Here is a 22,044-nt window from a genome sequence, read left to right on the forward strand (position 1 = left end):
ACTGCCCCTAGAGGTTTATAGGTGTGGCTGCTGTGCCACCAGTGTGTCAGTAGGTGGCTGAGAGGAGAGAGGCTACCTCTCTGCCTGGTGTTCTGACCTGTAAACATCGGAATGATTAGTAGCTGTCTTAATTTGGGTTTTACTGCTGTGAAGAGAGACACTATGACCTAGGCAGTTTTGTTTTGTTTTTTTAAGATTTATTTATTTATTCCATGTATATGAGTACACTGTCACTGTCTTTAGACAGACCAGAAGAGGGCATTGGATCCCATTACAGATGGTTTGTGAGCCACCATGTGGTTGCTGGGAATTGAACTCAGGTCCTTTGGAAGAACAGTCAGTGCTCTTAACCACTGAGCCATCTCTCCAGCCCTGAAGGCAGTTCTTATAAAGGACAACATTTAATTGGGACTGGCTTAAAGGTTCAAAGGTTCAATTTATTATCAAGGCAGGATTATGGCAGCATTCAGGCAGGCATGGTATGGGAGGAGCTCAGAGTTCTATATCTTGTTTTGAAGGCAAACAGGAGAAGACTGGCTTCCAGGGAGCCTGGATGAGGGTCTTAAAGCCCATACCCCCAGTGACACACTTCCTCCAACAGGACCACACCTCCTAATAGTGCCACTCCCTGGGCCAACCATATTCAAACCACCACAGTGTCCTAACATTCCCTGAAAAAAAGCAAGCCTGAGATGGCCACCAGCCCAGTGCCAGGGAGCCTGACAGGGCTACCTGTCTGATGCTACCACACTGGTTCTGGGCTGGAGTTGAGCCTGAGACAGACACTCATGCAGGCCCATGCTGGAGCAAGCCAGAGGGGGCCCAGACAGGGAACTAGCCTAAGATGACTACAAGTCTGTCATTGCATAAACCTGAGCATGCCTGAGATGACCCCTGCCCAGTGCCATAATGCACAAACTGGGCATAGCACACCACACCTGAGATCATTCCTGAGCTGACCAGAGACACTCAGAGACCCTGGGTACCACTAAGAGGACCAAGTAAGTGGTAGAGAAATGGAAGAGAAAGAAACAGAAGGATGTGAGAGAGGCAAACCTCGTGATTCAGGTAGTAAGGAACAGTCTGATATGAGTAGCCTGTGATGTCACCAGGAATCATGGTGGGATCCATGCCACTGGAGCCATGCTAGGTCCATGGCCCTGCAGCAGCAGCAGGGGTCTGTTACTACCATAGGCCAGGCAGATGTCCCTGGTCTGGACTGCTGCCTGGGACATGTTATGTCTGAACGCTATGCTGAACTGACCCTATTCTTCCCTGAGCATCATGGGAGAGCTGGCCCCAGGGGCTTAAGAGCAGGTGAGCTGACCCTGGCCCTAACCAACTGTAGTACTTGGGAGAGTGGCTCAGAACATTGCAGAAGTTGCAAGTGAGCCAGTACAAGAAGATGAGCGGGAGAGCTAGCCCTGCCACTCCTATGTAGTGGCATAGACAAGACAGATACCCTCCTCCTCACTTGCACCTTTGGCAGACAGGAGATCTGGCGGTGGGGTCATGAGATCAGGAAAGCTGACCTTACCAACTGTAACACTTAGGAGAGCGAGCGAGCAGGCCACAGGGGCATGAGCATGGGAGAACTAGCCCATCACTTGTTGCTGGGCAGTGACATGGGTGAGGGACTGATGCTCCCCCCTCATCCCTTGTAACCTATATCAGGCAGGAGAGCTGGTCCTGAGGTCATCAGAATAGGATAGCTGACCCTGCCCCTAACCTCCTGCAGCACTAGGGAGAGCAGGGAGAGCAGGACCTGCACTTTGCCTGGGCCGCACAGAAGAACATGGAGGTTGCAGGTGAGTCAGCCCCAAGGGCATGAGCACAGGAAAGCCAACCATGCTTCTTAAGTGCCATGAGAAGACTGAGGTGAGGAAGAGATGCCCTCCTCCCCTCCCTTGTCCCCCACCACCTATAGCAGGTAGGAGAGCTGGCTCTGGGATCAAGTGAGTGGGAGAACTGGCCATGTCCCTCAACGGTTGCAACACTCAGGAGAGAGGGCCCTGCACCTCATCTGGGCAGCAGGGTAGAACTGGCTCTGGTTGCAGGGTGGGAGTCTAGAGGATGGGGGCTGGGAAGGGGTTGCTGATGAGCTAGCCCGGAGGGTGTGAGAGTGAAAGCAGATGGGCTGACCAGCTCAGATACCTTTCAGACCCTGACTTGGCTTTCAGTTGGCCCACCCCGACATCTACTCATCAATGAACTGCTGGGTTTCATAAAGGGGCCAGTCCTACAGATCCCAAACTACAGTATCTCCATGACGTAGGGCACCAACAGACTAGCTAAGAGGAGTCCCAGTGAGCTTCCAGTATCGATAGAGTAGCAGAAATCAGAGGTCTTATACCAGACCACTGAGTCATTGCAACGAGCATTTGCAAGCAAAGAAGTACCGGTATGCTGTGGGACACACTGTGACACACTACTAATTCCAAAATCGTATTTTTTTTCCTCAGTTGTGGGAGAAGTTGCAGGATGGGAGGTGGGTATGACAGGAGGGAAGGGAGATTGGTGTGCATGATGTGAAATTTATAAAGAACCATCAAAAAGTTAACAAAAAAAGAGAGAAAGAAAGAAAGAAGGAAGGAAAACAGATAGGCAAATATTCTACCATCCCACATCAATTTTGCACGGCCATGATGCTATTTAAAAAATAAAAAACTGTAGGAGGAAAAAGATTGTCAGAGGGGCTGGTGGGTCAGATGGGCACTGCTCTTCTACAGGACACTGCTTCCACTGCCAGCCCCCGGTGCCTCACAAGCAATGATAGCCCCAGGGCTTCAATGCCTGAGGCCTCCACAACACCAGCACACCTATGCCCGGACCCACTCACACACTCATAATTCTTTTTAGAAAGAAGTATCCTAAAAGTTCAAAAATAATGTCTTAAAGAAGGTTGCTAGCCAAGAAATTCGATTTTTAAAACTATTTATGTTTAATTATGTGTATCACGGACGCATAAGGACCAGAATTGAGATCATCAGAATCACACATAAATGCCAGTTAAGCATGGTAGCGCTCATGTGACTCCATCCTGGGAGAATATATATATACATACATATATATACATACATATATATATAATTTTATGATAGATAATGTAATAACTTGCTTCTTACAAATAAATTATAACTAAGAGCTCTCACATTGTTTTCTAAAAACTTGGAACACATACACACACTACTCGATCCTTTTCACAATGTCTCCCTCCCTTCTAGCCGAGGTCAGAAATTTTCAACCACACGTTTGTGTGGGGGGGGGGGGGCGGGGGTTGATACCAAAACTTGATGTTTGTGCACATTTTTCTATATAGAAAGTTAAGAGTTATCATGAATCCATGCCGTAAGTAATAGGAACTTGGGCCCTGAACTCTCAAGGCTTCATGAATGTCCTTCATGGAGCCAAATATCAAGCAAAATTTATTGAATTTACCTTCAAATCATCCATTAATTTCATCAGTGCAACTAGTGTTGAGCTCCATTTGTCAGCTAGTAAAGGATTACTGAGTTTCTACTAGGTGCTTATCCCCATCCTATATGATGGCAATGTGTGTCCCATCCTCAAAAGCCTGCCATTCCTGGGAAGGGAGAACAAATAAAGAGAACAGCGTGTACAGTATCCAGTGTAAGGTGTGGAGAAAATAACTGCGAGGATGCACTGGACTACTAGAACTGCATTTGAAATATACAGTTCACCTTAATTTACCCCTTCTGATCTTGCACAAAGCCTTTTAACATGAGCAAAGTACACTTTGTCCAGTCCAGTCAATATTTATTAAGCACCTAATATGGGCTTGTCACGATGCGCAATGCTGGGGAAGGCAGAGATAAATGTGTTGCTGTTGGAAATTATTGGCTGGGCTTAGAAGCTATCATTTTCTGTAGGATTCCCTCAGGACTGGGTTAGGGGGAGGTTTCCCATCTTTGATCACTCTAAGATAGGATTATCTTTATTTATACATATGGGTAGTTTTGCCTACAAGTATGTCTGTGTACATGTGTATGCCTTGTGCCCATGTATGTCAAAAAAGGGCATTAGATCTCCTATTCCCTAAAACTGGACACATAGGCAGTTATTAGTTATCCTGTGAAATTTGTGAGATGTGAGATTTGGACCATGATCCTCTTCAAGAACAACAAATGCTTTTTAACTATGAAGCTGGACCTCTGACCCCAAGGTGGACACGTTTCTACTGCATCTGTCTCTTTTCTACTTTGTTGTGAACTCACTAAAAGAAAAGCCTGAGTCCCAGGTGCTACTGAGAGTTCTCTATGTGACTGTTGACTCTGTTTTTGTGAATTGGCTAACTGAAGAGACCATGCTTGCCCCAGGGTCTTCTCTAACCAAGACTAAATAGCAAGAAATTAACTAGAATTTTCCTCTCTTTTAGGTCTAGTGTTAGTTACTTTACGAATTGTTGTGCCACAATCCTGACAGAAGCAGTTTATGTAAGGAAGAGTATTTTGTCTCATGATGGTAGTGTTCATTGTGATGGAGAAGGTCTAGAGGCAGGAGCCTGAGGCAGCTGGTCATGTGGAATCTGCAATCAGGAGGCAGAAAGCAATGGATGTGAAGAAGCCTCGTGCACAGCTGGCTGCTTCCTCCTTTGACTCCAGGACCTCAGCCCATGGAAGACTTCCATCCACATTCAGGGACTATCTTCCTACCTCAACCAACCTACCCTCGAAACATTCTCACAAATGTCTCCAGAAGTTTGTCTCCTCGGTGATTGTAGATGTGGAGTTTTCCTTAGCCGTCACAGAGATTGTTTCAAACTGACAATATTGGAACCAGTTCCAGTCTCCATCAGAATCAGTGAGCGCTGTTGGTATGAGACCCGATCTGATATAAGGAATGTCTTCATCATGTCCATTCTTTGGAAGGCAAACCACGTAGCATTTTATCAGCCAAGAATCATTCTTCTCGAACCTCTCCCTTTTCCAGTCTTGAGTATCTGCCAGCCCCCACCCTGCTGTGCTCTAGTTTTCAAGTTACCCACAGAAAGCTGGGAAAGAGAGAAAAGGGGACTTTTATTAAGGTTTGACCCTTGCTTTTGCCTACTTTGCTGGCAAATTATAGGGAAAAAAAAAGACCCACTGATTAGGTTTTAAACTAAATCTCACTCTCTTGCTTACTCATTCACCAAGGAAGTAAAAAGACAGATAAGAAATTAAAGTTGATGCAAGCATCCCAAGGTCAATGGTTGTATTTTATCCAAATAATTATATCATGTAACACTGAAACAAGGACTAACTCTCTGCCCACACCCACTGACATTTGGCTGCGGTGGAGGAGGGGAAGTGTTCTCAATTTCTCTCAAAGGCAAGTGCTTTCCCACACTTAGAAATGCATCCTCGGTGCTCCGAGTGTTGGTTTTATGCCAAGAGTCAAAGTTTTCACTCTAAACACTTTTATTTAGTTTGCCCATTTTACAGTCATATAAAATAATAACTAAAGTTATGAATTACACGGAGACAGATCAAAGAGCTAGTATAGTAGAGGAGAGAATTAAATTCAAAACTTTCCACTGACTATTGAATCTATCGTAATAAATTATAACAACAGTAGGAAGAAAACTGTGATCAGAAAACAAATGTATCCATAGAGAAAGTCTTGTAGAAAATGCCAGGTCCTTTAGTGGATGACCTCTTACTGGTATTGGTCTTCAGTATTTATTGAGCTCATGTCCCATTAGTTAAGAATGGATGAAGAGAAGGTGCAGCCACCCTGCTCTGTGCAGCTACAGCTACATCTATTGTTTCCAGTGAAAGACACGTTTAAAGACAGTCCAACAAAATACGAATCTACCTCGTTGAAAGTTTTATTACATTTGTGTTACATAAGAAATAACCAAAGGGATGTTCAGCTTGAAGAATAAATTCAAAGATGATAGAGTTAGTTCCCTTCACCAATTTGGAAGACTCTTAGAGACTGGTACTCTACAGAACATAATGAGGACCAAAGGTTAGAACTGTCCTTTGGTGCAGCCTCAGCAGCAGCATGCCTGACTCAGCCCTCTCCTTTCTTTATTACAGACAACACTATCCAGTTACTTCACTTTTCTCCTTTCGACTTCACTCACCTATTGTCTGTTGACGGGTTGTTGTCACCAGACCATAACTTTCCTAAGAGTAAGTTCCCATCCGTCTTACTCATAGTGCCATGATCAGTCTCCCTATAAATATTTATTGAATGAAATAATTTATAGGGAAGCACATTTGAGGTTAATAGGAAAAGACATTCTTTCTGGGTAGAGAGAGGAGGCTATCAAGTGTTTCGCATGTCTTACATGAACTAGTTTTATTTTCTTACAGTTTGTCATCAGCTCTATGCCACAAAAGGCAGGAAAGACAAGGTTTTAAATAACTCTGGCTGGAGCCCTTGCTGCTAGAGTCTGAATGCTAATTCATCCTGAGTTCATCTCCAGTGGCTTTTTTACTATGCCATAAATGGACTTTATGAAGATAAATGTTTCCATCATGAGTAGACTTTAAGCCAAGACTAGCTGGTCATCCGTAGGGTGCTACGTTATTCTAAGGAACACATTCTTGAATCAAGAGGTATGTTAGATAAGATCCAAGTCCATGACTGTGATTCTATGACAGAAGCAGCCCACACATGATAGGAACAGCCAAAATGTCTCTCTCTCTCTCTCTTTTTTTTTTGAAGTATCAACATGGTAGAATCAAGACCAGACTTTTATCATTCTGCTTTGAGTTAAATGTTCTGTTCCAAACTCTTAAATCAGAAAGAGCAATTTGTTCAAGATGAGTCTTTCACTTAAACATTCCGGTCAAGTTATAAAGAATTTTACCATCTCTTGGGGCAAATGATCACTACACAATTCCCAAAATGAACTCTGAGATGGAACTTATAAATACAAGAGAAAAAAATGCATAATTGCATTTAACAGCAGAGAACTGGCCAAATCAGAAGAAAGGGACAGCATAGTCCCCGAGAGACAGCAGCTCTGTGCCCAGGGCTAGAAACTGGAATCTCTACCGACTGGAGTTACAGCTCCATAACCTGAGATTTTGCTCCAGCACATTTGCCAAAACTTTTTTCTTTCCCCTCTCATATGTGCTATTCTGTGTCTCCCTCTGTGTGTCCCACTTTCTCAAACACATAGTTCCCTGCCAAAGGAAGAGTTCATCTTTTTAAAAACATGTAATTTATAAAACCATGTCTTTACAGCAAAGAATCCCCAGAGTACAATCTTTTCATGTAAAAAAAAATAATATAAAGAATTTTATAAGGTTTTTATGAAGGCTTTTGTTTGTTTGTTTTTAATTCTTTCAAGGGAAAGACTCCATTAGGAGTCTTGCAATTCTGCATTATTACCAAATGTCTTGAGGGTAACCCAAAGGCTCACAATTTCTAACTCCAAGGGTTGGCATATTTGTCTGAGTCAACATAAAGAAAGTGATTGTTTCCAAGATCAACTAAGTTCCTTGATCACAAACCAGAGCATCTGAGCCTGTAACAGTGACAGACATTAACACCCTGCTGTTAGGACATCCACACCACTGGGCCCCTGGTGTCACATTCTAGATGTCAGAAACCCTGCCAGGGCTCATTATGGGCCAGAAGGCCTTTGAGAAGGAATCAGTATTTCTGAGTACCTATGTTTTTAACTAGACATGCTGCTAGGCATATTTGTTCATATACTTCGACTCAGGTAATGCTGTCCTAGTCTTTTCCTGTTGCTGTGACAAAATAATTCCAAGGAACAGGATTCAGTCCAAGAGTCCAGTCCATCCTGGCAAAGAAGCCAAGGTATCATATCGGGAGCTTGAATGAGCTGGTCACATGATGTCCCAATCAGGCTGCTGGGAGTAACAAATGCTTTTGTTCAGCTCATGTTGTCCTTCTTATAGAGCCAAGGAGCCAGTCCAGGAGAGAGTACTGCCCACTGTTAACATCAGCCCCTCCACCTCATTTAACCTCATCACAATAATCCCTAGCCGGTAAGTCTAGGAGCTTGGCCTGGAAGTTTATCTCCTTAGATGGTGCTAGATCTTGTCAGAGTGACAGATTATACTAACCATCGCTTACAGTGGTGACCGACCCTTTCACAAGAGTCACCTAAGATCATCAGAAAACACAGAGATTTGCATTACAATTCATAACACTAGCAAAATTATAGATACGAAGTAGCAACCAGAAATAATATTATGGCTGAGGTAGCCACAACACGAGGAACTCTATTAAAGCATCGTAGCGTTAAGGAGAGTTGACAGTCGCTGATTTACAATGTCCATAAAGCTCACACATCATTTTCCTTTGAAGAATGACCCAAATCATAGGCATTACATTCGGCAGCAACAATTTTCCTGCAGATACAATGATGGTTATGTAACTTTGGAGACTACCTTGAGATAGTAGGGGAGTCACCCAGCACACTTCTGACTGGTAGTCTAATTCTTGGCTACGCTTGTCACATTTCAGCTGCTTAGTAGCCACGGGTGACTAATGGCTGTGGCGCTGGGCACTGCAGGTTATAAAGCCCTTCCATCATTGCAGAATGTCCTGCTGGATAGTGTGCTACCTGGAGGTGTGAATGACCAGACAAGATGCCATCTTTACTGGAGAGAGCCAGGGTGGACTTGGATGGGCTATATAATAGACTGAGTAGTAAGACTTTCAATATTAAATAACAATCTATTCTGTAATCGGTGACCATGATGGACCTGGGGTGCTCCCTTTGGAGGAAAGTTAAAAACCTATTCACACAGCTTTCTTTCAGGTCCCTGACCTGGCTTCTCTTGAGTATTTTCTTTAGAGAACTTGTAAATTCTTTTCCTCCTTTGAGCTATAATGTAACTCCTTCTTTAAAAGTCATTTGCCAGTTTTACAATCTAGTGATCTCTCCCTCTTGGGCCTGGAAGCCATCCCTTTGAAATGCAGTCATCAAAAGAGACAGTGCTGTCTTAAGTTCCTGTGGGAGAAGGGGGCTCAGCTTCAGTGGGCACTTTGTTCCAGGTAGTAAAGCTCCTGTCCTGAAGATGTGACAGCTAGAGTCATCCTTTGTACAAAGCCAGTTAACAAACAGACGGTTTGTGACTTTACCCAAATGTCTTCCAATATGTTTATGTTTTTACCAGCTCTCCTCAGCCCTAAGAAGAAAAAGGACCGCCAAGTCCCTCCCCTGCCTTGCTCTCTGTTGAAAGGGCTTTGAATAAGATCTTCCTCAAGTGCTTAACTCGAGGCAGTCTTGCCTTCCACCAGTTTTCAGAAAAAGAAAACAACAATTCAAGATAGTATAATTTTAGTTCATACTGAACAACCTTTTAAAACTGTTTCTTTTGTTCTAAAGGGGAGACACTGGCTATGGAATCCTTGATCTTGAGCATCCTTCCACTGAGTCACTTTCCAGACCCTTGACCTATTCTTTGTTAGCATTTCCTATAGGCTCTGCCCAACAGTTACTTAGCAATGGCCAGGTGAGCCAGAAGCCAGTTATATAAGAGCTTTTCAGGCTTTCCTCTCCTCTCCTCTCCTCTCCTCTCCTCTCCTCTCCTCTCCTCTCCTCTCCTCTCCTCTCCTCTCCTCTCCTCTCCCTTCTTCTCCCCTCCCCTCCCCTCCCCTCCCCTCCCCTCTCCTCTCCTCCTCTTTTCTTCTTCTCTTCTATTTTCTCTTCTCCTCTTCTCTCTTCTCCCCTTTCCTCTTTCCATCTTCACCCTCTCTTCACAGCCAGCCTCTTTCCTTCTTTCTCTTTTTTCCTTTCTCTCTGTCCTTCTCTGTCTCCTTTCTTTCTCTGCCTCTACTCCATTCCCCAGACCCCCTTCTTAAGTCCCAAATAAACTTCCTTTTATACTGGGCCTGTCACATGGCTGATACTTCGGGAGCGGGAAGCCAAGGCATGAGCCCACTAAGGCACCTGTCCTGCTGCATTATACCGCATTTTATAAAACACGTCATTCTTTTTTTTTATCTTTATTAACTTGAGTATTTCTAATTTACATTTCGATTGTTATTCCCTTACCCGGTTTCCGGGCCAACATCCCCCTAACCCCTCCCTCTCCCCTTCTATATTGGTGTTCCCCTCCCCATCCTCCCCCCATTACCTCCCTCCCCCCAACAATCACGTTCACTGGGGGTTCAGTCTTGGCAGGACCAAGGGCTTCCCCTTCCACTGGTGCTCTTACTAGGCTATTCATTGCTACCTATGAGGTTGGAGCCCAGGGTCAGTCCATGTATAGTCTTTAGGTAGTGGCTTAGTCCCTGGAAACTCTAGTTGCTTGGCATTGTTGTTCATATGGGGTCTCGAGCCCCTTCAAGCTCTTCTAGTCCTTTCTCTGATTCCTTCAACGGGGGTCCTGTTCTCAGTTCGGTGGTTTGCTGCTGGCATTCGCCTATGTATTTGCTGTATTCTGGGTGTGTCTCTCAGGAGAGATCTACATCCGGTTCCTGTCAGCCTGCACTTCTTTGCTTCATCCATCTTATCTAATTAGGTGGCTGTATATGTATGGGCCACATGTGGGGCAGGCTCTGAATGGGTGTTCCTTCTGCCTCTGTTCTAAACATTGCCTCCCTATTCCCTGCCAAGGGTATTCTTGTTCCCCTTTTAAAGAAGGAGTGAAGCATTCACATTTTGATCATCCGTCTTGAGTTTCATGTGTTCTGTGCATCTAGGGTAATTCAAGCATTTGGGCTAATATCCACTTATCAATGAGTGCATACCATGAGTGTTTTTCTGTGATTGGGTTACCTCACTCAGGATGATATTTTCCAGTTCCATCCATTTGCCTATGAATTTCATAAAGTCATTGTTTTTGATAGCTGAGTAATATTCCATTGTGTAGATGTACCACATTTTCTGTATCCATTCCTCTGTTGAAGGGCATCTGGGTTCTTTCCAGCTTCTGGCTATTATAAATAAGGCTGCGATGAACATAGTGGAGCACGTGTCTTTTTTATATATTGGGGCATCTTTTGGGTATATGCCCAAGAGAGGTATAGCTGGATCCTCAGGCAGTTCAATGTCCAGTTTTCTGAGGAACCTCCAGACTGATTTCCAGAATGGTTGTACCAGTCTGCAATCCCACCAACAATGGAGGAGTGTTCCTCTTTCTCCACATCCTCACCAGCATTTGCTGTTGTGACTGAGTGATTCTGACTTGTGTGAGGTGGAATCTCAGGGTTGTTTTGATTTGCATTTCCCTTATGACTAAAGATGTTAAACATTTCTTCAGGTATTGCTCAGCCATTCGGCATTCCTCAGCTGAAAACACGTCATTCTTACAATAAAGGCTCTACAGGGATCATCAGATGTGTCAAATGAGGAAAGTCAAATGATTTGATTTCCAGGATTCAAAGAAACAGGGAATGAATGATGTGTAGCTCTACCTGGCTCCAACTGCTCAGCCATGGAAATATGGGGAAGGGACGCCATCTTCTACAGTTTCCTCTAGCCAAATGCAGAAGAGCTCAGCTAAGTTCGAGCTGGAGGGTCCTCCTAGCAATGTTTCCATTGCTTCTCCTGTGACCACTTCCAGGTCAAAACCAGACTCCCAAGTCATCCTGGACTTTTGCTTTCATGTCTCATATCTCATAACTCAGTGAGTTGATTATTACACCTTGCAGCTTCTCAGTATTTGTCAAAGTCCAATTACTATTAATAAAAGAATATTTTTTTTTCTCAGCAAATAGAGACAGTTCTTTGGGGTCATTATCTTTTTCAGGGATTTACCTCTGTTATTCCTAAGTACCAGAAAAGATAAAAACTGTTGGTTCTCATTCAGTTTTTATTCTTTGTCCATGCACTTTTTTAAGGGCATATTTTTGAAAAGATGACTCTCAGTGTTGGGGCTAGGAAGATATGGGAGGAATCACAGACTTTGACTAGAACTATGAATAACACACAGATTTAATTTACTGATTTCTAATGCTTTGTACATTTAGAAGACTCTCATGTCAACTGTTAAGCCTGCCCACAGTTGTAGAATACATGTCCTATTATATGTCCATGGTATGTTAATGTATGTCCTATTTCACCAAGACTAAACCTAACACTAGGAAGTGTCACCCCTTGCTGTCCTCACTTGTGTCTTTGGAAACATGGACACTTATGCTTCCTGCTTCCTCCACCTGACTAAAACCACACCCAATGGGCTCGTCCATAGTTCCTTTGTGGGAACCTCCTCGTGCTTATCTACTCAGACAGAGTGCCATAATCAACTGACTTTGATGACCGCACCTTCCCTCGGTCTCTGAGCTCATTGGTTTCTCTCTTGCCCAACATGTTTTCCCTGTAAGGTCTTGAAGTGGAAATTTCTGACTGTGTCATGTGATGCAGGCTTACTCGATGCTTTGCTGAGGCAAGACCCACGGGAGGACACGTGATGTTTAGAGAGAGTATAAGTAGGACCCGATGGAAAGGGAAGGCACACTTACATAACGAGCTCTGCAGCCTGTCCTTGGTCTCATCTTACTTTGCTGATCTTCACTAGTTTGAGAGGGGCACTGCAGAGAATTCCTGCCATTCCCACTGGTCCTGGTTCCTGCCAGTGACTCATGCTGATTCGGCAGAGGCGTCGAGGTTTCTGTTGGATCATGCTGTCATTGCTGAGTTGTGTTTGGTGACACTCTTGAACTGAACGGTTGGTATCCTGATGCCACTGAGCTGGACTGGCATCCTGAAAAACGGAGATTGGAATTACCCCCAAAGAACTACTTTTTTTTTTCTTTTTTTTTTTTTTTCCGGAGCTGAGGACCGAACCCAGAGCCTTGAGCTTGCCAGGCAAAAGAACGACTTCTAAACAGGTCCACAACCCCTTGTCCTATTTACCGTCTTTTCTCCCCTACCTTTGGATTGTGGCTAGAAGGTGGAGGAGGCCAAAGTGTTTGAGAATCTAAACCTACAGGACCTGTTGTCTATTGTCTCAGAACTTCTTAAAAAGAGTGAAGGAGACAGAGAGGTGGAGACAGAAACAGACAGACTGGGTCACTCAGATGAGGACTGGAAGCACAGGGCCTCCCAGCTGATGGCTGCCCTGAGAAGCATTTTTTATTCTGCGGTCCCACATAGGTCCCTGGAGAAGAGTAGTTGTACACGTATGTCTCTCTCTTTCCCGCCATCAGAGTGCACATGTGGCTCTGCTGAGTGACTCTAGGGAAGGCCCCAAGAAGCTCCCAGACGGGAGTGCGGCTGCTGGTGATGAACAGGGCAGGCAGAGGCTCCTTCCCCCGGGAGACGGACGCGGATGATCAAATTGCGTTCCCAGAGAGCTCAGTGCTAATTATACTGTTTGCACTGCTGAGCGTTCCTGCCGTATGATTATCCTAATGATGTATGTTGGCTCAGCAAGAAACTATCACTTGGATTCAAAAGCTATTCTCATTTTTACAAGAAACTGGCAATTAGATTTGTCACAGAAAAAAAATAATTAAATGTTTGCTTCTTAAAAGATTTATTATATATACATGAATGTTCTGCCTGCATATATATACATATATATGCAGGCATACACATGATATACACATGACATATATATATCATGTGTATGCCTGGGGCTAGTAGACCATCATGTAGGTGCTGGGAACTGATCCCAGTTCTCTGCAGTAGTAACAAGCATTTCTAATCTCTCCAACCCTATAGCTGACTGTTTATAGGACTATTCTTTTTTATTATTTACTAATATGATACTTCTCACAAAGGATAATCATATATATTATTTGAAAATATATAATTTATCATAACCTGATATTAATCATCTTAAATATTTAACACCTACTTTCTATTTGTTTTTTCATTATAATTTTAGAATATAAACCAAATACTGTAAAAGGAGTTCCATCTCCTAAAGAAGAAACGCTATTGATGTCTTAAGCCTTGGTACTTCAGACCAAGGCCTTCTCTGGAAATAGGGTCATTACTTGACAAGGTTATACTATCCTACTATCATACTAATCCAGCAGGACTTGTACTTTTATAAATGGCACAGCCATGTGACAACATAGTTAAATGAAAAAGAAAAAAGAAAGAAAGAAAGAAAAAGGAAAAAAAAAGAACATGACTGATCCTAGGGCTGGTAGAGCAGAAAGTTTATGTAGATAAAAGGGAGAGCATAGTCAAAGGCGGGACACCTAGGAGAGTCCAGAGATGGACATGACCCTGACCACTGTGTGGAGAGGTGGGGGTGGGGAGGGGGACAAACAGCTGCAGACCAAGACAGGGAGCCTGGGCCAAGGGAGTAGATGAAATCCTTAATCAAAGTGTCTGGATTATATAGGGAAGGGTGGCTGGGGGAAGGGCAGCCCAGCCCCTGGGCTGGAGAAGTTTAGGGTAGAGGGTAGGGTATGCTAGCCAGGAAGGCCCTGTAACAGGTAGGGATAAAGGGATGCTGGGAGAACCTTGCAGCCAGAGTCTGCTTTAATATGTTAAATAGGTACTTCAGGGCACCCCCGCCCCCAGTTTGAGACCTAACCAGAGTAACACGTGGGAAGAACCCTGTGTGGCCATGAAAGCAGAAGGTGACATTGAAGGGCTATAAGATATGCCCAAGATCACCATCAAGACACCAAAAGGAAGGATGGGCAGAAGATTCTCTTGCAGATTTCTGTAACAACATACCTTGATTTCAGACTTCTACCCTCCACAACTATGAGACAGTGCTTCTGTTGTCTAAAGAGTGTCTCTCTGGTTGTGGTACTTTGTTACATCAACCTAAGAAAGTAACACAGAAAGTAAAGAAAGCTTGGTCCTGGGGTTGGGGATTTAGCTCAGTGGTAGAGCGCTTGCCTAGCAAGCACAAGGCCCTGGGTTCGGTCCTCAGCTCCAAAAAAAAAAAAAAAAAAAAAAAGAAAGCTTGGTCCTAGCCCCATGTGGACACCCTAAATCTCCAACTCACCCTTGTAAGAGTTGAGAAGTGTGGCCTTCACTTTCTGAGAGAACATTGCATTTCCTAGAAGCCTTTTCTTGGTCTCCAGCCCTTCTTGTTCTTGCTGGGTAATCTTACTAAGCATTTTTATAAAGGAACTTCAAATTTGTGTCTCCAAATTCATGTGTTTTTCCAAGTCCCAGACCCTGTAGCCAACTGCCTGCTAGTTTTGGAGGTTCCATAGTCTGGAGTCTGCATGACATGTTTGGGATAAACAAGAGAACTTTAGGTGTCTTGAATTCATGTTGTTAAGGAGGACTTGGATGCAATCCCAGTACTCAGGAGGCAGAGAAGTAGGAGACCCCTGTGTTGTAGACAAGCTTTAAACAAACAAACCAAAAACCAAGAACTGAGAACGTAGTTCAGTGGTGTGCAGCACTCGCCTAGAATGCACAAAGCCCTTGCTTGAGCCTCACCACTGGAAGGAAGAAAGGAAGGTAGGAGGGAGAGAGGGAGGGAGGGAGGGAAAGGGATGAATAATCAAAGTCTGGACATCGCTTCATTTCTTCTGATTTAGACAGAGCTCCATCTTTAGGACTTGCCCCAAGTCTACCTCCTATCAAAGCAAAGAGAGTGGGAAGAACATTCCAGAAGGCTATCATCTCTGAGGAGGCTGAGATGCCGGCTGACTGTGGTACAGTCTGTGGGAATTCTCCCACACTGCAGCTGAGCCAAGCATGCTGTGCATGGTCCCTGAACTCGCTGCTGTTGTTAAAGTGAAGAATGTCCATTCTGCACTCATTAAAGTGACAGGACGGGAAGCTAGGACACGGGAGAGACACACTTTGGTACCGAACTAAATGCAAATATGCCTTAAAAAACATTTGTGTGTGCTAAGGGAAAACACTGAATGGAGCTAGTTTGCTCAGTGTAACGCATGTCTGGGACGGGCATTTATCCAAGGGAGGACCCTATTCTCCCACAGAGACTGAGTGGGGCGAGACTATCTTTCTTGGTGATTTACATTTTAAAAGATGGCTCCCAGGTCCTTGAGGAAGAAATTCCTGGAATGCAGAAGATAAATCTCAAAGAGAAAATAAATTTATAACTTCAAGTTTTATAACAAAAAACGCTTTAAGAAAAAAGAGGTCAAGGCCCTCCCCCCACGCGCCCCAGGTCCTAGCTGGACAGATGAGTGCATTCTTTGAACAGGGTCAAGCTTTCTCCAGCACCGTTTTAAGGAGTCTGGGGCTGTCACGCTAGGAACATGGCCTTGAACAGACAGAAACTAGGTTAGTGTTTATTCTGCTTCTTCAGGGTTGCCGTGGCCGGGAGCAGAGAAGCTGTTTTCTTATGGCGGTGTTTTTGGAATGGACATGAAGTTCCTCCCATTACATGGGGTTTATCAAACAACAAAGGGAAGCTTGTAATCCTGCACCAAGAGGCTGAGATGAGATGTTTGTGGGTCAAGGGTGTCTTGGGCTCCATAGAGGGAATCCATCTTAGAATAAAAGAGAAAACGGAGCAGGGGCTCAATGGCACATGTTTGTAATCCCAACACTTGGGAAGCTGAGGCAGGAGGATTATGAGTTCTAACAGTCTGGGTTGTGAGCTTCATAGCTAGTTCAAGACCAGCCTGAAGACTGTTTGAACCCATGCTCCCAAAAACCAGATAGAAAGAGAGGGAAGGAGAGAGAGAGGGAGGTGGGAAGGCAAAAAAAAAAAAAAAAGAGTTATTTATTTATTTATTTATTTATTTATTTATTTATTTTTACTGCCAAAAGGCAGAAATGTAGCTTACATTAGTGGACAGTAGTAGATTAAATGAGAAATGTCTCCTTTAGGCTCCTGTCTTAGGTAGGGTTTTTTGTTTTGTTTGTTTGTTTTGTTTTGTTTTGTCTTTAACTTGGGTGAACAGACACCATGACCAAGGCAACTCTTATAAGGACAATATTTAACTGGGGCTGGCTTACAGGTTCAGTCCATTATTGTCAAGGTAGGAACATGGCAGCATCCAGACAGGCATGGTGCAGGAGGAGGTTGCTAGCAGAATGCTCACTTCCAGGCAGTTAAGACTAGATATTAAAGCCCATGCCCACAGTGACACACCTACTCCAACAAGACCACACCTCCTAAGAGTGCTTCTCCCTGGTCCAAGCATTTACAAACCACCACAGCTCCCATATCTAAACAATTCCCAGTCGGTAATGCTAGCTGGGGAGGTTTGGGGGCTGGGGGGCTTGTGTGTGTGTGGCTGGAGGGAGGCTTTGTTTTTCTGTTTTTGTTCTTTTTAAATTTTTTATTTACATTCCCAAAGTTGTCCCCCTTCCTGGTTTCCCCTCTCCGAGTTCTTTACTCCTCCTCAGAGAGGGTGCTCCTCCACCTGACTCACCTCCCTCTTCCCTGGGGCATCAAGTTTCCACAGAATTAAGTGCCTCCTCTCCTACTGAGACTAGACAAGGCAGTCCTCAGCTACACATGTGCCTGGGGCTGGAACAGTACGTGTACGCTCCTTGGTTTTTGGCCTAGTCTCTGGGAGCTCAGAGAGGTCTTGGTTAGTTGACACTGTTGTTTTTCTTATGGGGTTGCCATCCCCTTCAGTTCCTTTAGTTCTTTCCCCAACTCTTCCACTTGGGTCCCCGACCTCAACCCAATGGTTGAATCTGCATTTGTCTCAGTCAGTTGCTGGTACAACCTCTCAGAGGACAGCCCTGCCAGGCTCCTGTCTGCACACACGATATGGCATCAGTCATAGTTTCTGGATTTGGTGTCGCATCCATGAGATGAATCCCAGTTTGGATTGGTCACTAGGTGGCCTTTCCTTCAGTCTCTGCTCCATTTTTGTCCTTTAGGCAAAACCAATTCTGGGTTAAAGATTTTGAAGATGGGTGGGTGGCCCCCTGCCTTAACTCAGGGCCACGTCTATCTGCTGGACATGGTCTCCTCAGGTTCCAACTCTCCACTGTTGGGCATTTCAGCTAATGTCACCCCCAGTGAGTCCTTTTACATCCTAGGTCCCTGGGACTTTCTAGAGGTTACCCCTACCCCCTACTTCTTACTGCTGCATATTTCAGATTAATTTTCCTGGTCCTCTGGGTGTCTCTCCTATCTGCCCCACACTTGATGTTGCTCCCCCTTCCCCCTTCCCCCTCCCCTTTCACACCAAAGTTCCTCCCTCCCTCTGCCTCCCATAATTGTGTTCCCTTTTCTAAGTGGGACTGAAGTGTCCACACTTGGGCCTTCCTTCTTGTTAAGTTTCCTACAGTCTATGAGTTGTATCATGGGTACTCTGAGCTTTCTGGCTAATGTCCACTTACTAGTGAATACCTACCATGCATGCTTTGAAAGCTTAAAGCCCCAAACCACCTCCACTTTGCTCCCTCGTTTCATGCCTGCATTGAAGATGTGACATCTCCTGCTGCTTCCCGGTCCTATCACATGCCTGCTGCCTTCTGCCTGCTGCCATGCTTCCCCCATGATGCACTCTTATCCTTCTGGAACCATAAGCCCAAATAAACGCTTCTTCTCTAAGTTGCTTTTGATTGTGGTATTTTATCACAGCCACAGAAAAGTATCCCTGAGGATGCACCCTCCACAAAAGCAAACGAATTGGAATTGTAAGCTTTCCTTTTGGTATCCTACCTCAAAACGAATGAATGGGTGAATGAATGAATGAATGAATAAATAAATAAATAAAGCCTCATTCTTTCTCTGCACACTAAGTATTCTTGCAGGCACACAACAAGGGTGAACAAGCTTCTTTAGTGTCTGCCTGTAGAGGATGAAGTACATTCTGAAAACAGAGACGTAATGGGCAAAGAAGATGATCTCAGAATGCTTTATGGAAAGTTACTACAAATCAACAGAGACAGAGGATGTGATAGAAAGCGATGGGAAGGGGGATTAAGACAACAGGCATTGAGGATATTATGATGATGGGAGGTTTTACTTCTGATTTATCTTTTTATATTTGTGTGGGAAGTATGTGGGTGGGTGGAAGTGCAGACACCAGACAGGTGGAGGTCAGCAGACATCTTCAGATGTTATTCCTTTGTCTGTGGAAGTCAGAGATCATCTCTGAACGGGTCATTGGTTCCAAGAGAAGTACCTTGCAAGCAAAGGATGCACACATACATAAAAGAAATACAGTCGGGGGAAACCTCATGGTGGTGCAACTCTTGGAAGTAGAAATGTGGATTTCTCAATCAGCTTGCTGCCATGCTGGTGAGAGCGGTGTGCCGTGGCTGGGTGTGAAGGCAGAGAGTGGGCACGTGGGCATTTCCTCCTGGTGCATTCCTGCCTAATTCACAAAAGCTGTAAGTGTACTCACCCCCTGTTGCCACTCTACGTGGATGCAGGAGGACAGAACAGGACAGCTCCAGGGCCCATCTGAAGCCGTCCTCCCCTGTTCACTAAAGACTGTGATCGTAGTCAGCGTCTCATGGCACAGTCCCAGGGAGAGTTGGTTGGGCTTGTCGCAGCCAGTAGCAAACTGGTTTGTTGATGCCAAAACGCCACGCAGATAAAAACTCCGCTTTGATGAGTGAGATCTTGTATTATCCTGCATGGAGCCAGGCTACTCTAGAATTCAGGCCGTCCTTAGAGGAGCTCATCTGGAAAGGTGTCACATTGGTTAACCTAGTGTTCAGCTGCGAGGGGAGCTGTACCCTTCAGGTTCTCCCAACCTTAGCATTGTCCTAGTTTCTTTCATAAACACTACTGTGCCCACAAAGACTAACAAGGAGTAAGGGAATTACAATGGAAAATTTTACTCCTGGTTTATTTTTGTATCTCTGCAGGGAGGTGGTATAGGGCCGTGTGTCCATTGCAGTGTGTAAGTACAGGCATGCATGTGTCTGGTCATACACATGGAGGTCAGCAGACCATTTCAGACGATAGCCCTACCTTCCACCTTCTCTGAGACGTGGTCTCTTGTTTGCTGATGCATATCCCAGGCTAGCCAGCTCCTGAGCTTCTGGGGATCCCGTCTTACCCTGGGAGAGCTGGGATTACAGATGTGTGCTACCACATCCAGCTTTAACGGGCTCTGGGGGTGGGGATTCCAGTCCTTGCTCTGATGCAACACATGCTTTACCCTTTGTGACATTCTCCTTAGCCCATGCTTCTGGTTCGTGAGGTAACCAGAACAAAGGATTATTTCCCTCAAGCTTCAATCCCTCTATTTCTTTTAAATGAATACTGCTTATTCAAGCTAATAGGAGCTAGTTCAGTGGCTATCTGGGCTTGCTTAAACACTTCTAGTGATCTAGATTTTCAACTTGAAGATGGCTTCTAAAGTAGCAAGGTACTTTACAGCTGTCCTGTTCCTGGTGTGCTTAGCAGTGGTGGGGGTGTCTAAGGCTGGACATAGACTCACAAGGCTTGCATCGGGGAAGTGGACTTAGATCTTATTTCTTTTTTCCAAAGACTTACAATATTGGAAACATTAACTTGTATAGTCATCATGTACAGGGCATGGCTAAAAATCATGTGGTCTTTTATGAACACTTCCTTTAGGACAATGGCCAGCCATACTGATCAGTAGTAAGTGCTAATGGGAGCCAGTAGGTTTTGTCATATTTGAAGACGTCTCCCTTACAACGCTCTCCCATGACTCTCACCTGTCAGGGGTCATAAGAAATATAATCTAAAGTTTCCATTACTTCAAAAGGGTGAAGTCAAGTAAACCATCCTTCAAATTCTCCAAGAAAGATCTAGAAGAATAAGTGGCCCATTTCCTTTGTGTCCTGATTCTATTCTGAATTCACAAAGGTCCCATGATGTGAAGGCAGTGAGATCTGGGGGTCAGAGGAAGAACGTAGCCTGGGTTCTGCCTACCCTGGCCCCTACCGAGAAGCTCTGTCAGCAAGGCTTGCAAGAAGGAGCTGAGAGGCGGGGTCTAATTTGCACCTCCTTGACTTAGCCTTGTGTTCTGGAGTCAGGCTGGGCGGAAGGAAGCCTTTGCCTCACCGCAGTAACACAGGTTTGTGATGGGTAGGACTGCACTGACTCCGGGGTGAGGTTTCATTCTAGCCTAGAGGACCTTGAGCGGGCCCCAGATGAATCAATCTGGATAAAAACCATCGTGTGCATTGCATTGTGCACTCCCTTTTTACAGCCCTGGGAGCCAATGAGTTCGAAAGAAAATTCCCCTGGCCACCATTATACTCTAGGAAATCAGAGCCACAGACAACAAAGGAATAGATTATTAAACCAAAGGTTGAAGTCAGCTCTCTATCGAGTACTTCAGCAGTCCAACAAGGTCAGGGGGCAGAGGTCATGTTCGCTGACTTGAGAATGGTCCAAACATAACCCTGAATATTAGACCTTGGCAGGCCTTCAGACTGAGGTTTAGAGTATGGTGTGGGAAGCTTACAGATGACTGTATAGAAGGCTGACCACCCATGAGAACTGGCTTGGTCCAACACCGAAGGAGACACTAACATGGATCAAGAATGGAAGCCCAGGGGCTTTGTCAGTCCCCTTCTCTGTCCTTAGAAGGACACAGAGGCATTGCAATAAGACCATAAAAAGAACAAGAAACAAAAAAATAAAACACTGTAGATTAGACCACTAATTCTCGACCTTCCTAATGCTGTGATCTTTCAATACAGTTCCTCATGTTGTGGTGACCGCCAACCATAAAATGATTTCATTGCTACTTCATAACTGTCATCTTGTTGCTGCTATGAATCATAATGTAAACATCTGATATGCAGGGTATCTAATATGCAAACCCCCCTAAACGGGTCTCAACCCAAAGGTTGAGAAATCCTTCCTTCTATGTCATGACAGATTCATCACCCATTTCTATAATTTCTTTTGTAAATGTTATTCATCAAGACTGTACTTAAAATGGCACACTTTTATTGCCCTCACCGTTTCTGTGAGTAGGGTATCTTAGTAGGTTTATCTCTGACTGGGGTCTGGTGAGGCAGGACTCTGTATTGCCCAGGACTGTGACCTCACCCGAGGCGCCATTCACTTCCAAGTTCAAGCAGGTTTTGGGAGAGTTCATTTATTTGCAGCTGTTCACCTAAGGCCTCGTTTGCTTGCTGACTGTTGAGTGGAAGCCAACCTCAGCTCAGAGGCCAGCTACAGGTCCCTAGCACGGGAAGGGGTTCTTCAATATGTTGGCGACCTCCTCAGAATCAGCAAGAGAAAGATGTGTAGCAGTCACGTACATGTAATCAAGTATATATAACCACACACAAAT

The 22,044-nt window shown here is 44.6% G+C and overlaps 1 non-coding gene across 1 annotated transcript; it reads left to right on the plus strand.

Moving 5' to 3' along the window:
- On the plus strand, window positions 1-132 carry LOC120094502 (small nucleolar RNA SNORA17). The gene has a single exon (XR_015628341.1). It is a non-coding gene; the product is annotated as a small nucleolar RNA SNORA17 (small nucleolar RNA).
- Window positions 133-22,044: the final 21,912 nt, after the last annotated feature.

Source organism: Rattus norvegicus, chromosome 8, assembly GCF_021556685.1.
Source record: "Rattus norvegicus strain SHRSP/BbbUtx chromosome 8, alternate assembly SHRSP_T2T, whole genome shotgun sequence".
In the NCBI taxonomy this organism is placed as follows: Eukaryota; Metazoa; Chordata; class Mammalia; order Rodentia; family Muridae; genus Rattus; species Rattus norvegicus.